Below are 17,304 nucleotides of genomic sequence, written 5' to 3' on the forward strand. Positions count from 1 at the left end.
AAACAAATTCATTTGAACCGAGAGATTTTCAGTGTCAGCTCTTTAGTGGAGTCAGTTGGCATTAAGCTAAACTTGGAAAAGGTTTGTGAACTTTTGAGTCCAAGTGTTTAGCTCAAGCTTTGTTCATTTGGGTCCATGAGGTCACTGTCACGAATCACATCGATAGGAATAGTTAAACTGGAAGCTAAGTCAAAACAAGAACGAAAATAGTCAAAAGGGTATTTTTGTCTTTTGAGACATATGATGAAATGAATGTCAATAAATTTTTTGACAAGTTCATTTGATGACTTAATGTCACTCGGCCATAACTTGATTATTGGGCCTTGTGAATTAATTTCATTTCATAAGAATTTTATTGAAAATTCTTAATGGGCTTTTCTCATGTTGTCATAAACAAATGAAGAAGCTTCTAGAAGCTCCTTCTAGATGAGAATAGGCGCCCATAATACCCAAGGAAAGAGAGTTTATTTTGTGCATAAATGTATCAAGATACTTGCCAAAAGAAAAAGAGGAAACAAATTTCCTCTAGAAGGAAAGCATAACTTCGGCCAAGAGAGAGACAAAGCAAGGCTTGGAACAAAATAGGAAACAAATCCAAGGCTTATTGAAGCCTATGTTGGCCGAGCATCTCAAGTGGGAAAAGAGGTAATTGGCTCATGAATATGTGATATTCTATAGAAGAGGAAACTACCTTATAGAAGGTGAGACCTCTCCTATAAATAGGAGCGTCATTTCCTCACATTTTATTCATCCAAGTTTAAGAGATTTGAGAGACTCTCTCTCTAGAACTTGTGGCCGAAATCCTCTCTCTCTCTCTCTAGTTTATTTTCGATTTTTTCTTGTCTTGGCACCTAGGTCCTCACTCGACCTAGTGTTTAGCTCTGCGACTTCGAGACTCGTTCTTAAGTCGTAGCGTTTAAAAGTGCCCACTCACTGATTCCTTCTTTTCGAGTGATTTAGTGATAGAAACTTTCGTGGTTGCTCGAGGTGCCGAGGAAAGAAAGAGAGACGTGCTGCGAGGGGAGATGAGCGTTGCAAACTTTCCAAAAGCTTCTTCAAAGTTCAAGCTTCAAGAAAGGTTAGTAAACTCTTAGCTCATATTCGTTTTTAATTACATGTACTTGCTTCTTTGTCTAGGTTAGTAAAAACTGTTTTTACTTGAAAAGAAATTTTTTTAAAATTCCGCCGCTTCCCGAAGCGTTTAATCTTTTTCTTAAACCCTAGATCATTTCCAACAAAAACTCTGTGCTTGCTCGAAAAGATCTTTCCACCTTCGTTTTTCGACATAATGATCCACTTAACCGTCCACTTGGTACGTGAAGTGAAATTAGGAGGGCCCGTGTTTTTACGGTGGATGTATCCAATCGAACGTTATATGAAAGTGTTGAAAAGCTACGTGAAGAACTACAATAGGCCGGAAGGAAGCATAGTTGAAAATTACATAGCAGAAGAGTCGGTTGAGTTTTGTTCTGAGTATTTAGCTAAAACAGACGAAATCGGGTTACCCAAGAATACCAATTTTGATTCAAAAGCTCTATCTACAGGTAATTTTTTAACACTTTATTTTTTTATTTAAATTATATATGAACATTATTTTTAAGTATTTGTTTCATTATAGGTACTTATTCGATCGTCAACCGAAAAGAATGGGAGCAAGCAAGTCTCCATGTGCTACACAACGTTTCCGAGGTCACGCCATTTGTGGATATTCATTTGAATGAGTTGAGAGTGAATAATCCAAAGAAGGGTAGAAATGAAAAATGGTTGCAAGAAGAGCACAACCGTTTGTTTCAAAACTGGCTTGGAAAACGCTTATTTAAAGAGGCAGGACATTCATCTATGTTGAGTAAACTATCTGGCGGGCCTTCCTCAATGGTTACAATGTACACTGCTTGGTCTGTTCATGGTTTTACATTTTACACAAGAGAACGAGACAACAAGCATCCCGTACAAAATAGTGGTGTTACATTGTTTGCCGAAGCTTTACATGTTTCATCGGCAAAAGATAAGAATCCAAAACATGCTTTTATGAAGTATTACGGATACATTGAAGATATTTGGGAACTTGATTATTGCGGGTTGCGAGTCGCATTATTCAAGTGCAAATGGGCATACAATAATCACGTTAAAGTTGATAATGAAGGAGTTACAATTGTCGACTTTAGACGGATTGGCTACGAGAATGATTCATTTATTTTGGCTTCGCAAGCAAGTCAAGTGTTTTATGTTTCGGATCCAGGAAATCCTGAGTTATCGTTAGTGGTTCATACGAAAGCGAGAAACGGTAACGAAGAAGAAGACGAAGACATGTCTAGCATTCCTCCGTTCACATAAGAATTACTGCCAATTGATCAAGAGATGGATGATTTTGATGATGACGATGTTTCACATCTACTTCGTAAGGATATAGATCCTATTTTTGTTTGATATTGAACATTTAGATAATGTATTTTCATTTTGGATTTTATGTTATTCTCCTGTGGACAACATTATTTTTCATTCAAAATTTCTCTATACAATGTCATTTACATTAAAATTGTATTTCTCCGACATCGCCGCGGCTGAGTACAACTCTCGCCGCGGCAGGATAATCTAGCGGCGAGAACCTTTCTACAACGCTTAAACAAGCGTTGTAGAAACCTCGCTGCGGCAACGTATATTCCATGCCGCGGCGAGGTGAAGGCGCGCGGCGAGGTGGAGGCGCGCGGCGAGGTGAGGGCGCGCGGCGAGGTGAGGGCGCGCGGCGAGGGTGGGCGCGAGCGAGGTGAGACCGGAGAGCGAGGTTATTTCGCCGCGGCGGGAATATCACCTCGCCACGGCGAGATATCTTCTTAAAAACCCCAGACTCTCGGTATAAAAAAAAAAATCTCGCCGCGGCAGTATACAAATTCTGCCGCGGGGAGGACCTTTCTACAACGCTTAAACAAGCGTTGTAGAAACCTCGCCGCGGCAACGTATATTCCATGTTGCGGCGAGGTTATTTCGCCGCGGCGGGAATATCACCTCGCCGCGGCGAGATATCTTCTTAAAAACCCCAGACTCTCGGTATAAAAAAAACAAAATCTCGCCGCGGCAGTATACAAATTCCGGCGCGGCGAGGACCTTTCTACAATGCTTAAACAAGCGTTGTAGAAACCTCGCCGTGGCAACGTTATTCCATGCCGCGGCGAGGTTATTTCGCCGCGGCGGGAATATCACCTAGCCGCGGCGAGATATCTTCTTAAAAACCCCAGACTCTCGGTATAAAAAAAACAAAATCTCGCCGCGGCAGTATACAAATTCTGCCGCGGCGAGGACCTTTCTACAATGCTTAAACAAGCGTTGTAGAAACCTCGCCGCGGCAATGTACATTCCATGCCGCGGCGAGGTTATTTCACCGCGGCGGGAATATCACCTCGCCGCGGCGAGAATAGTCACGCCGCGGCGAGAAAGGTACCTAGCCGCGGCGAAGAGGCACTCTACCACCTAATCATTCACTTTTTTTCCAATATTTAACCCGTTCTCCAACTAAAAATGATCATTCAATTAAAATTTCTACAATCAATAAAACAAACCAAACTAGTCTTAAACATATAACATCAAGTTTCAAACATATATGAAATAAAACACACCAAACGAGTCTCAAACAAAGACTGAAGTCTCAAACACAAATAAAACACAGTAATCTAGTCATAAACATAAACAAACTGAAACTTAAACTGAAACTTAAATTGAAAAAGAGTTTGAAATTTATATGGAAGAGTTGGTGTTGTTGGTTCTTGAAATTTACTCGTCATTCGGTGGTGGTGGTGGTGGGTTCGCCGCATATTGAGGAGGTGCCATATGCGGTGGCCACTGTGGTGGTGCGTACGGATAGTCAGAGTACTGAGGATATGGAGGAAATAACACCTGATTCTCTTGGTTGATGTCCCACCGAGAGTAGAGATCGTTCAATTGATTGATGTGAGAGGCGCCATACTCCGCTTGTTGGTGCATGTATTGTTGTGTGTGTTGGAACCCGCCGACGAGATAGTTGGAGCAATGAGCAATATAGTCGATGGTGGCGGGGTCGATTACCGGAGGTGCTGGTAAGCGCAATAGGGGCTCCGCTTCCCCCTCTTCCCCCTCTTCCTCCGCTTCCTTCGCTTTCTCCGCTTGTGGATCCTCCCTAATCTTGTACCGCTCTATAATGGAATCCGTAATAGGCCCCATTGGACTGTTGATCGTATCCCTTTTCGAGCGTGGTACCCCCGCATTTGTACAAAGGCCGGTAATGATCGACGGATATGGCAAACCGTGTCGTTCATTAGTATAGTCGAGTTTCTTCATCCAAGTATAGATGAATCGACCGACGTTAATGGAAAGGCCTTTAACAATGCAGAACAACACCTGGATACGATCCTCGTCGAGAGTGGTGAAGTGCTTGATCGGATAGAGACGAGCGTAAACAAAGTAAATCCACGCTTTAGCGATCCTGGTGAGTTGGTCACGCTTGAGTACCTTTTTTCCTTTTTCAGTGACCAAATCCTCTCCCGGAATGCACAACACCTGCGACATCTCCTGATGGCTGCAACTTCTTAGCCATTCTCGATAGCCCTCGTTCTCGAAAGGCACATCTGGGGTCCCAAGAAGATCGTTGATAGCTTCGACACTCATATCGACCGGTTTCCCACGGACCGTCACAACATCACCTTGGGAGTCCGGCAAGTTTGCGTAGAATTCGTACACGAAGTTGACGTTCGAATCGAACTCGGGTACAGCACAGTACCTCCCCCAATCATGACCAACTATGCTGTTGCGGATTTGCTTTCCTATATCCGACGTATTGCATTCTCACAAAATTCTAGAGAAAATATGAGAGAATAAAATGGTATTATTTAACTAATTTTCGGAATAAAATATATGGTCTCCAAAACTAAGCCAAAACCTCTTATTTATAGTGTTTTAGTGGTGGCAAAATAAAGGGAAACTAAAATAAAATGGAAACTAAATCTTACGCAAATAAATGGCTATTTCCGGAATTAATTCAAAATATTGGGAGATGATATTGAACATTGTCGCTTAAGAGAAGAAGGAAATCTTCGTTTGGTAATTTTCTGCCACTTGTCACACAAAGAATCAACCATGGGAAAGGTGGGAACATGTGGCAAGTGACCATTGGTTGTCATGATGTGGACTAAATGAGCTTTTCCAAATTTAATTCTGAATCTCACGGTGATTGAAGAGAGATATGCAATAAAAGACAAAATCTTCTTTCCTTTCTCTTGTTGTACTTGACGCGAAGCCTCTTGAAATATTTTATCAATTAATCCTACAAAATTAAATGTATTTAATCAAATATTTATAGGACTAAAATACACAAAAATAAGTATTCCTTTTTAAATAAATAATAATCAATAAAAATGAAGAGAATATTTATATAAATCTAAATTATTGTTAATAAATATTGACAATTAAGCACAAAAATAGCACACTTTCGTGTACTAATCACAACCCTCAACCAGCTTATTGCTAGTCTCTAGCAATTCAAGCGAAGAACAGTCAGGTCATAGAAAATATTTACAGCGTTGCCTAAACATTTCAACCAAGGAGACTATTAAGCATCAAAATCTTCTATCCAAATTATTTCGGCTATAACTACAGAGTGTGTGTATGTGTGCGTCCCAAACCAATCATGTTACCACAATGCTTGATACAAAACAACTTTGAACAACCCTCAAGTATCGGCCTCGACTTCACTAATCCTCACGGGTATTGATTGTTTTATTTACGTGGCTAGTATTCTCTCTTGTGAAGTCGAAAATGAAAGATGACACTCAAAATATGGGAGAAGCTATTTTTAGGACAGACATGCAAACTAAGATTGATCACAAAATAGGAAAATCAACCGCTAAGAGCCTTCCACCAATCATACCACAAATCCAATATTGAGACTTCTTCGAGACTAAACACGGATATATGTACAAGTGATCTAAGAGCCAATTATGAAGAAAATAAGAGAGAGAGAGAGAGAGAGAGAGAGAGAGAGATAGAAATATTACAAAGAAGAAGAAGAAAGACTGAATAATTCATCACATTTTTTTCTTTTCTTTTTTTTCCTTTTTTTTCTTTTTTTTTTCTTTTGCTTTTTTTTTTGTTTTTTGGAAACAAACAGATATAAAATAAAAGAATATGATTTATACGGAGTAGAGGGTGGAGAAAGAACATAGAGAATGACTAAAGAAGAATGGAAGAGAGAGGAATAACAAAGAAAAATTGGCTCTAAGAATCAAGTATCCATGTTTAATCGAGAATCGTCTCACAAAATATCCAAACAAACCACCAACCATGTAGAGAAGCTCTAAGTAGTGACTAAACCAATTCAAATAATCAATGAAAGTTCGCAAGCTGTTTTCTCATCTCACTTACTCTCATGAAAAATGTTATGCCTAAACATGAAGGTTTATCTCGGCTAAAATGTATCAAATACCATGGTACCACGAGGGTTTAGTACGAACACACACACAAACTCTAAAAGTCATTTCCTAATAATGAAGATAGCAAAAGTTGATGCAAAATAACCTAATCAATCTCATATTCAGGCAAAATCATAAACATTTTCACAAACGGAGACTATATCTAAGCACAAATACAAAAGACTAGCTCTAAGCATGAATGAGTTAGCAACCACCCCCAACCAAAATCAGACAGTGTCCTCAATGTCACAAAATATGGAAAATGTAAAGAGTAGGGATTTGAGTACACCTGGGTAGCGACCAACACCGAAAACAGCTCATCATGTGTGTGAATATCTGAGATTGCGCAAAGTGATAACAAAAAAGGAAAACAAAGAAAAAAAACGAAGATAAATAATAAAAATGAAAAAGAAAAAATAAAAGAAAAGGATACAGGAAGCATGTTGGCAGACTAAGGAGACGATCTTCCAAGATTCGAAACATGTTTCAGACCGTTCGGCAAATGGGCCAACTTCATCATTTTGGTCTCTTCAGTTGATGGCTTTGGCATCTTTGTCCTCTTGAGTCGAATCATCATTCGTTTGAGGAGGACACGGGGTGGTGAGTATTATGAGTATAGAAGTTTACTAACCTTTTTAGACGCTTGAACGTTGAGAAGCTTTTTAAAAAGGTTGCAACGTTCGTCTCCCCTCGCAACACGTCTCTCTTCCTTCCTCAGCAACTCGAGCAACCACAAAAGTTTCTATCACTAAATCACTCGAGATAAAAAGGAATTAGTGTGTGGGTACTTCTAAACACTACGACTTAAGAACGAGTCTTGAAGTCGCAGAGCTAAACACTAGGTCAAATGAGGACCTAGGTGCCAAAACAATAAAACGAAATTGACTAGAGAGAGAGAGAGAGGAGTCGGCCACAAGGTCTAGAGAGAGAGGCTCTCAATCTCTAACTTATGTGGAATGAATGAAATGACAGGAATGAAGTGGGGTATTTATAGGAGAAGGGTTGGCCTTGGAAAGAAGTAGTTTCCTCTTATTTTCCAAGCCTTTATGAGCAATCCCTTATTACCCATTTCTCCAAAATGGGCGCCCACCTCATGCAAATCCTCAAGGGTGTTTCCTCTTTTGTTTCCCTCTTGGTTGCCTTGGCCGATTCTCTTTGTTCCTCTTAGAGGAAATTTGTTTCCTCTTTTTCTTTTGGCAAGTATCTTGATACATTCATGCAAAAAATTCTCTCTTTTCCTTTGGGTAGTGGCCGCCTAAAATGATTCTAGAAAGGCCTTCTAGAAGCTTTTCCATTTGTTCATGACAACATGAAAAAAACCCATTAAGAATTTAAAAATAAAATTCTTATGAAATGAAGTTAATCCACAAGGCCCAATAAATCTAATTTTGGCCGAGTGTTACTTGTCATCAAATGACCATGTCAAAAAATTTATTGACATTCATTTCATCCTATGTCTCAAAAGAAAAAAATACCCTTTTGACAATTTTCAAAAAACTTGTCTTTTTTTTTTTTGCTTAGCTTCCAGTTTAACTATTCCTACTCGATGTGATCCGTGACAGTGACCTCATGGATCCAAATGAACAAAGCTTGAGCTAAAGACTTGGACTCAAAAGTTCACAAACCTTTTCCAAGTTTAGCTTAATGTCAACGGACTCCACTAAAGAGTTGACACTGAAAATCTCTCGGTTCAAATGAATTTAATTTCTACTCAAGAATTCAACATAATTGTAATGAGTGGATCCACATAATATTATCAGTGTTTACCCTTCATGAATATCATCAGCTAGTCAGGATTTACAAAATTACCATTTTACCCTTCTAGCTCTTATTTCCTCAACTCTTTTGTCGCTTGTGAATAAGTTAGAAACAATGTATTGACGAGGAGCTAACAAGTCACATTGTTTCATCCAAAAGAGTCAGGACTCAATTTGGACACTGGCCAGTTCATTTATTCACACTCCAAGGAACACAACATAAGGTGATATACATTGCATTTCAGCAATCTTGTACATGAATTCCATATCTATGAGAACTTCACAAAGTTACTCATGACATTCTCACAACTTAGTACTTCACCAATAGGCCTTGTTCGGAATCACATAGTGAGTCCGAACTCTGACTTTCCCAAATGAGAATACGTAAGGTGTGAAATGGCATGTCTCATTTCAGGATTAAGGTAAGCACGATGCAATTCATACGTAGTGACTTTGAGACATAAGAGGTTAAATGGTTTGTTCTTATCTTGTCTCTAGAAGTGCACTGGTCAATTCAGTACCTTCGGAAGATACCTAGAAGAACTATAGAGTCTCCAACTCTCAATGCCGCATAACCAGACATCATAGATTCTCCTAACAATCATACTATGGTCAATAGTCCTTTGACCCTTAGATTGCGAATATATTGTTTTAAGCAAACTACGAAGAGTTTGTTCATGCAAATCTACATTTGTCTCTTCGTAAGTTGTTTAGTTTGTTTATGGACTAAAGACTAATGTTTTATCATAAAGCTTCAAACAGACAAGGAAGAATGAATGAACGTTTCAACTTTTTATTAATGAATAAACAATTACAAGTAAGAGTCTTCATGAGAGTTTATTACATCAAATGTACAATACAAAGACTACTACTCTTCTTGTGGGCACCATTGACAACAGAAACATTATGCTGAAGAGGTTGAAACAAGTTTATGATTAGTCTTTGATTTAGGATTTAAATTTGTTTAAGTTTTTAGGATGAACAAGACAGGAGAAGTCTAAAGGTGTTATAAACGAAATGACAATTTACTACCTCGAGAGAAGGCCGTAAAAAATCTTCTTTTATAAGTAAATGACACATCATTAATGCTTAGCCAAGATGTCAATAAACCATTTTTTCCTAGCCACCTTTTAAATTGGTTTGACCACTCACATCCTTTCGCAAAGCCTTAAGAGAAGATTACTAGGGATGGAGTCTAAGTGTGTAACCAACCACTTAGTCCAAAAGGTTAACTTTGAAAAAACAATCCCCCAAGAGGAGGCCTTGTCTTCATCGTCTCACTCTCGGACATAGCTCATTGAGCAATGATCGATGTTAAAACGCCATAGAGTACTCACATTGAAGAGAGGGCCACAAGAGTAACTCTTAGTCAATCGTTGAATTGCTTCTTTCATTAGAGTTGTGGATCGTGGGTTACAAACAACAAGTATAACCCTGCCACTTAGTTTTTAGAGTTGGCGCATCGTCTCTTATAAGTTCGGAAACAAATTTCCTAGTTATAGAGCGATAGAGTGGACTTCTAGAAAGGAATCTTATATCTTCATGTTCAAGGAAGAGCACTGTTAGTACATAAAGGCACAAGATACATACCCGGACATTTTCCTATTTTCTATTCGGGAAAGTGCATGAGGGAAGTGTGAACTTCAACTCACTCTAACACTTGAAAGATTTGAGATTACACATCTTTATTTTTCGGCTCGTCTACGAGGAGACCTCCCATTCAAAATTTCAAGAGCACATGGATTTTTAACATATGTGATATAGATACAGTTTTGAAAACATTTTGAAAACTTATTTGATTCGGACGACAAAATATTTTCAATTTTGAAAGTGAACGGTTTTTCATAATTCAAACTAGTTTTGTAAAAATTCAATTTCAATTTAACTTTAAAAAATCATTTTAATCTTTCATGTTATGTTTATTATCTTATAAAAATAATTTTGCTCAAGGAAATTTTCTCATTAGAGTTCTATAACTCATGGAGTGGGGTCCTAAATTCAGAATTCAATAATTCTAAAAAACTGGACATTTGGAACAGCCGCACACCTCGGAGTAAAATCTCCATAACGGGCGGCTCCGACGTCCTTTTGTCTAAAACAAATTGCATTGAAAAGAGGACAAACAGACATTTAATTTGATTTAAGAATCATTAAATTTCGAATTCTGAGCAGAGAGTTATGCCACTTTTACTGTGGGTTTTTCTCGAGCTCGAAGAAAATTTGAAATAATTAAAGTTCGGACTTGAGTGCAAAAGAATCGAGTGTAAAAGAACGTTATAGAGAGTTGTTAAAGCTTTTATATGTGTTTTATTAACATGGTAATAATATAGTATAAAAGTAAATAACATCAAACATAAAACGAATCGAGTAAATAAACGAAACTAGCGAGACAATATAACTAGTCACAAAATTAACCGAAATTTCTCTAACTTTAAAAACACATTTTTCAATATGAAAAAATTAAAAAAATTTAGAACTGATTCTAATGTGTTTAAATAACATCCCAAAGTTATAGAAAATCAACATGTTTTTTAATTTAAAGGCATGAGCAATAAATTAAAAAAATATATAATGTAACAATCCTAACTTGTCAAAAAAACGAGTAATCTTTCGAAAACGATTTTCAAGCTTATAGTTTTAATCACATGTACGTGTTTCTCTTTGACCATAGCTCTGATACCATTTGTTGGAATTGATCTACGGTTAAGAAAAAGATTTAGCGCTTCGAGCAAGCGGCGGAAAATAAAAATTTTATTTTAAACAAGTTAAACGATTTACTAACCTTGACAAAGAGCAAGCACATGTTTATATTTAAATTAAAACTATTAAGAGCATTACTCGTTTACTAACCTTTGTCTCCCCACGCAGTTGAGAAGCCTTAGGAAGGTTGAAACGTTCGTCTCCCTACGCAGTTCTTCTTTTTTCGTTCTTCGGGAACTCGAGTTACCACGGAAGTTTCTATCACATAAATCACTCGATATAAGAAGGAATTAGTGTGTGGGCACTTTTAAACATTGTTGGAATTGATCTAGGGTTTAAGAAAAAGTTTAACGCTTCGCAAAGCGGCGGAATTTTAAAAATTTTATTTTCAAGTAAAAACGGTTTTTACTAACCTAGACAAAGAGCAAGTACATATAAATAAAAACTATTATGAGCTAAGAAGTTTACTAACCTTTCTTGAAGATTGAACTTTGAGAGGCTTTTGGAAAGTTTGCAACGCTCGTCTCCCCTCACAGCACGTCTCTCTTTCTTTCCTCGGCAACTCGAGCAACCACGATAGTTTCTATCACTAAATCACTCGAAATAAAAGGAATCAGTGAGTGGGCACTTTTAAACACTACGACTTAAGAATAAGTCTTGAAGTCGCAGAGCTAAACTCTAGGTCAAATGAGGACCTAGGTGCCAAAACAATAAAACGAAATTGACTAGAGAGAGAGAGAAGAGGGGCGGCCACAATGTCTAGAGAGAGAGGCTCTCAATCTGTAACTTATGTGGAATGAATAAAATGAGATGAATGAGGGCTCTATTTATAGGAGAGGTTTTACCTTCAAAATGTAGTTTCCTCTTCTCTATTGAATATCACATATTCATGAGCAAATCCCTTGTTTCCCTTTTCATTTTGGGCGTGTAACATATTCCTCATGCCACATGGATTTGTTTCCTCATTTGTTCTCTCTTGCTTGGTGGCAGAAATTAGCTTTCCTTCTAAAGGAAATTTGTTTCCTCTTTTTCTTTTGGCAAGTATCTTCATACATCAATGCACAAAATAATTTCCTCTTTCTCTCTATGGTATGCACGAAATTTTGAGCCTAGAACATGCTTCTAGTGTTGGAATTGATCTAGGGTTTAAGAAAAAGATTAAACGCTTCGGGAAGCGGCGGAATTTTAAAAAATTTCTTTTCAAGTAAAAACAGTTTTTACTAACCTAGACAAAGAAGCAAGTACATGTAATTAAAAATCAATATGAGCTAAGAGTTTACTAACCTTTCTTGAAGCTTGAACTTTTTGGAAAGTTTGCAACGCTCGTCTCCCCTCGCAGCACGTCTCTCTTTCTTTCCTCGGCACCTCGAGCAACCACGAAAGTTTCTATCACTAAATCACTCGAAAAGAAGGAATCAGTGAGTGGGCACTTTTAAACACTACGACTTAAGAACGAGTCTCGAAGTCGCAGAGCTAAACACTAGGTCGAGTGAGCACCTAGGTGCCAAGACAAGAAAAAATCGAAAATAAACTAGAGAGAGAGAGAGAGAGGATTTTCGGCCACAAGTTCTAGAGAGAGAGTCTCTCAAATCTCTTAAACTTGGATTAATGAAATGTGAGGAAATGAGGCTCTTATTTATAGGAGAGGTCTCACCTTCAATAAGGTAGTTTCCTCTTCTATAGAATATCACATATTTATGAGCTAATTTCCCTATTTCCTTTATTGAGTCACACGGCCAAACTAGGCTTCAATAAGCCTTGGATTTGTTTCCTATTTTGTTCCATGCCTTTGACTCTCTCTTGCTTGGCCGATTACCCTAGTGCATCTACATGCAAATTTGTTTCCTCTTTTTCTTTTGGCAAGTATCTAAATACATTTATGCACAAAATAAACTCTCTTTCCTTGGGTATTATGGGCGCCTATTCTCATCTAGAAGGAGCTTCTAGAAGCTTCTTCATTTGTTCATGACAACATGAGAAAAGACCATTAAGAATTTTCAATAAAATCCTTATGAAATGAAATTAAATCACAAGGCCCAATAATCAAATTATGGCCGAGTGACATTAAGTCATCAAATGAACTTGTCAAAAAATTTATTGACATTCATTTCAGCATATGTCTCAAAAGACAAAAATACCCTTTTGACTATTTTCGTTCTTGTTTTGACTTAGCTTCCAGTTTAACTATTCCTATCGATGTGGTTCGTCACAGTGACCTCATGGACCCAAATGAACAAAGCTTGAGCTAAATACTTGGACTCAAAAGTTCACAAACCTTTTCCAAGTTTAGCTTAATGCCAACTGACTCCACTAAAGAGCTGACACTGAAAATCTCTCGGTTCAAATGAATTTATTTTCTACTCAAGAATTCGACCTAATTATGATGAGCGGATCCACTGAATATTATCTATGTTTACACTTCATGAATGTCATCAGCTAGTCGGGATTTACTAAATTATCATTTTACCCTTCTAGCTGTTATTTCCTCAACTCCTTTGTCGCTTGTGAATAAGTTAGAAACAATGTATTGACGAGGAGCTAACAAGTCACATTGTTTCATCCAAAAGAGTCAGGACTCAAATTGGACACTGGCCAATTCATTTATTCACACTCCAAGGAACAAAGCATGAGGTGACATACATTGCATTTCAGCAATCTTGTACATGAATTCCATATCTATGAGAACTTCACAAAGTTACTCATGACATACTCACAACTTAGTACTTCACCAATAGGCCTTGTTTGGAATCACATAGTGAGTCCGAACTTTGACTTTCTCAAATGAGAATACTAAGGTGTGAAATGGCATGTCTCATTTCAGGATTAAGGTAAGCATGATGCAATTCATACATAGTGACTTCGAGACATAAGAGGTTAAATGGTTTGTTCTTATATTGTCACTAGAAGTGCACTGGTCAATTCAGTACCTTCGGAAGATACCTAGAAGAACTATAGAGTCCCCAACTCTCAATGCCTCATAACCAGACATCATAGATTCTTCTAACAATCATACTGAGGTCAATAGTCCTTTGACCCTAAGATTGCGAATATATCGTTTTAAGCAAACTACGAAGAGTTTGTTCATGCAAATCTACATTTGTCTCTTCGTAAGTTGTTAAGTTTGTTTATGGACTAAAAGACTAAGGTTTTATCATAAAGCTTCAAACAAAGAAGATTGAATGAACGTTTCAACTTTTTATTAATGAATAAGCAATTACAAGCAAGAGTCATCGTAAGACTATATGACATCAAATGTACATAAATAGACACTACTACTCTTCTTGTGGGCACCATTGACAACAAACTCCCACTTGACTCAAAGAAGATGTGAGTAGTCCTACATGCCTAATCCCTCTCGAAGTTGGTCGAAGACCATGTTTGCTAGGGCCTTGGTGAATGGATCTTCCAGAGATCTACTTCACCTCCACGTCTCCGCGTTGCGCGATCTCTCGAAGCAAATGGTATTTCCTCTCAATATGTTTAGAGTGCTTATGGCTTCTAGGTTCCTTTGAGTTAGCGACAGCCCCACTATTATCACAATAAAGGGTCATGGGCTCGTCGACGTTTGGAACAACTTCCAAATACTTAAGGAAATTTCTAAGCCATACAGCCTCTTTGGATGCTTCACAAGCAGGCACATATTCTGCTTCCATTGTGGAGTCAGCAATGCAAGATTGCTTAATACTTCTCCACACAACAGCTCCACCATTAAGGATGAACACAGATCCCGAAGTGGATTTCCGGGAATCCTTATCCGCTTGAAAATCGGAGTCGGTATATCTCGTCATAGTCATGTCAGTACCTGAGTATGTAAGCATCAAGTTCCTAGTTCTTCGAAGATACTTAAGAACATGCTTAACAACAATCTAGTGCTCGGGTCCAGTGTTGGATTGGAAACGGCTAACTACGCCAACGGCGAAACATATATCAGGTCTAGTGCAAAGCATAGCATACATGAGGCTTCCTACGGCAGAGGCGTAAGGAATTTTCCTCATGTCTTCAATCTCTTGTGCAGTCTTGGGAGACTGGTCCTTAGAGAGTGAAACTCCATGCCTAAAGGGTGTTTCGCCCTTCTTGGAGTCTTGCATCGAGAAGTGATCCATTATCTTATCAATATAAGATGCTTGAGAGAGCGACGGGGTCCGGTTTTTCCTATCTCGAAAGATTTGGATCCCCAGAATGTACGCGGCTTCTCCTAGATCCTTCATATCGAATTACTTTGCTAGCCAGACCTTAACCTCAGATAACTTACCCACGTCATTACCAATGAGTAGTATATCATCGACATATAGTACCAGAAACACAACTTTACCTTCGTGTACTAACTTGTAAACACATGGCTCATCTATTGACTGTTCAAAGCCAAAGCTCTTTACAGTTTCATCGAATCTAATATTCCATGACCTAGATGCTTGCTTTAGTCCATAAATGGATTTAAGCAACTCACAAACCATGGTCTCTTGACCTTTATCAACGAAACCGTCTGGTTGAGCCATGTAAATGCGCTCGTCAAGATTGCCATTCAGAAAGGCTGTCTTGACATCCATTTGCCATATCTCATAGTCGAGAGCTGCAGCTATGGATAGGAGTATGCGGATGGATTTAAGCATCGCGACTGGCGAGAAGGTTTCTTCATAGTCAATCCCTTCTTGTTGGGTATAACCCTTCGCCACAAGTCGTGCTTTGAACGTCTCGACGTTCCCATCAAGACCCCTTTTCTTCTTGTATATCCACTTACACCCTACGGGTTTAATCCCTTCAGGAAGGTCTACAAGTTTCCAGACATTGTTGACATACATCGAGTGCATTTCAACTTTCATGGCGTCAATCCAATGGTTTAATTCAGGACAAGCCATCGCTTGGCTATAGGAAACAGGGTCATCCATGTCGGAGACGGCTACAAGAGAGTCCCCATAAGACATGTACCTGTCAGGCTTTTGAGTAGCCCTCCCACTACGTCTAAGTACTACTTGACGAGATTCTAATGAGTTAGGTTGTGTTTCTGTTTGGGTAAGAACAGTTCTTACAGATGAGGTAGAAGCTTCCTCACCTAACTTTTCTTCAAGCACAATTTTGCTTCTAGGTTTTGCATCTTTCACAAAGTCCTCCTCAAGGAAACGAGCATTCGTGCTAACGAAAGTCTTATCGTCCTCGGGGCTATAGAAAGTAAAACCTTTGGTTTCCTTTGGATATCCCACAAACAGGCACAATTCTGACCTACTAGCCAACTTGTTAGTCTTTTGCCTCAGCACGTGTGCAGGGCAACCCCAAATTCGGATGTGGCCCAAACTTACTTTACGGCCAGTCCATCTTTCATAAGGAGTACCAGGAACCGTTTTAGACGGAACTTGGTTCAGAATGTAAGCGGCTGTTTCGAGGGCATATCCCCAAAAGGAAAGCGGGAGTGATGAGTAACTCATCATCGATCTAACCATCTCCATAAGAGTTCGGTTTCTTCTCTCTGACACTCCGTTTTGTTGAGGTGTGCCAGGTGCGGTAAGCTGAGAAGCGATACCTTCTTCTTTAAGAAAGTCATCGAACTCTCCAGACATATACTCACCACCTCGATCAGATCGAAGGGTTTTGATCACTTTGCCAGTTTGCTTTTCCACTAAATCCCTCGATCGGATTTGTGTTTGAGCAAATAGACAAACCCATATCTTGAGTAATCATCAGTGAAGGTAACGAAGTATTCGTATCCTCCACGTGCCTGTTGGTTGAGCGGACCACATACATCAGAATGTATTAGTTCCAGCAACTCAGTGGCTCTTCGACCCTTATCGGAGAAAGGTCGCTTAGTCATTTTTCCTTCTATACAGGATTCACAAGTAGGTAGTGAACCTATTGCAGAGGCTTGGAGTGGACCATCCCTCACAAGTCTCTTAATCCTATCTAGACTGATATGACCAAGTCTTAAGTGCCATAGGTATGTTGATTTTGTTAGATCGGAGGATTCAGAAAGTTTGATCCTCTTTGGCTCGCTAATTAGATCGTTATCTATTTCGGTGTCTAAAAGAGAAGGTTGAGTGGGATAGATGTAAAAAAGACCATTCTTCATACATGCATCAGTGACAAAAGAATTAGAAAAAGAAATACGAATTCCATTCTTTATAAACTTTAAATAATAATCTTGCTCGAAAAGTTGAGCAACAGATACTAGGTTTTTCCCAAAGGAATGAACATAATAAGCATTATTCAAATTTAAAGTTCGATCTTCAAAAGATAGCGTCACGGATCCCACAGCCTTCGCAGACACCACGCTCTCATCACCCCACTTGAAGCAGAAGTCGCCATCCTCTAAGCTTTTGCTTTTCCTAAAACCAGTCAAGGAGCAGCAAATATGGTTAGTAGCAGCGGAGTCAATAATCAACGATGATACATTATCTGCTACTAAACAGGCTTCAGTAACAAGT

Source organism: Urtica dioica, chromosome 8, assembly GCF_054948205.1.
Source record: "Urtica dioica subsp. dioica isolate 48M chromosome 8, U.dioica_male_clone48M_v1_H2, whole genome shotgun sequence".
In the NCBI taxonomy this organism is placed as follows: domain Eukaryota; kingdom Viridiplantae; phylum Streptophyta; class Magnoliopsida; order Rosales; family Urticaceae; genus Urtica; species Urtica dioica.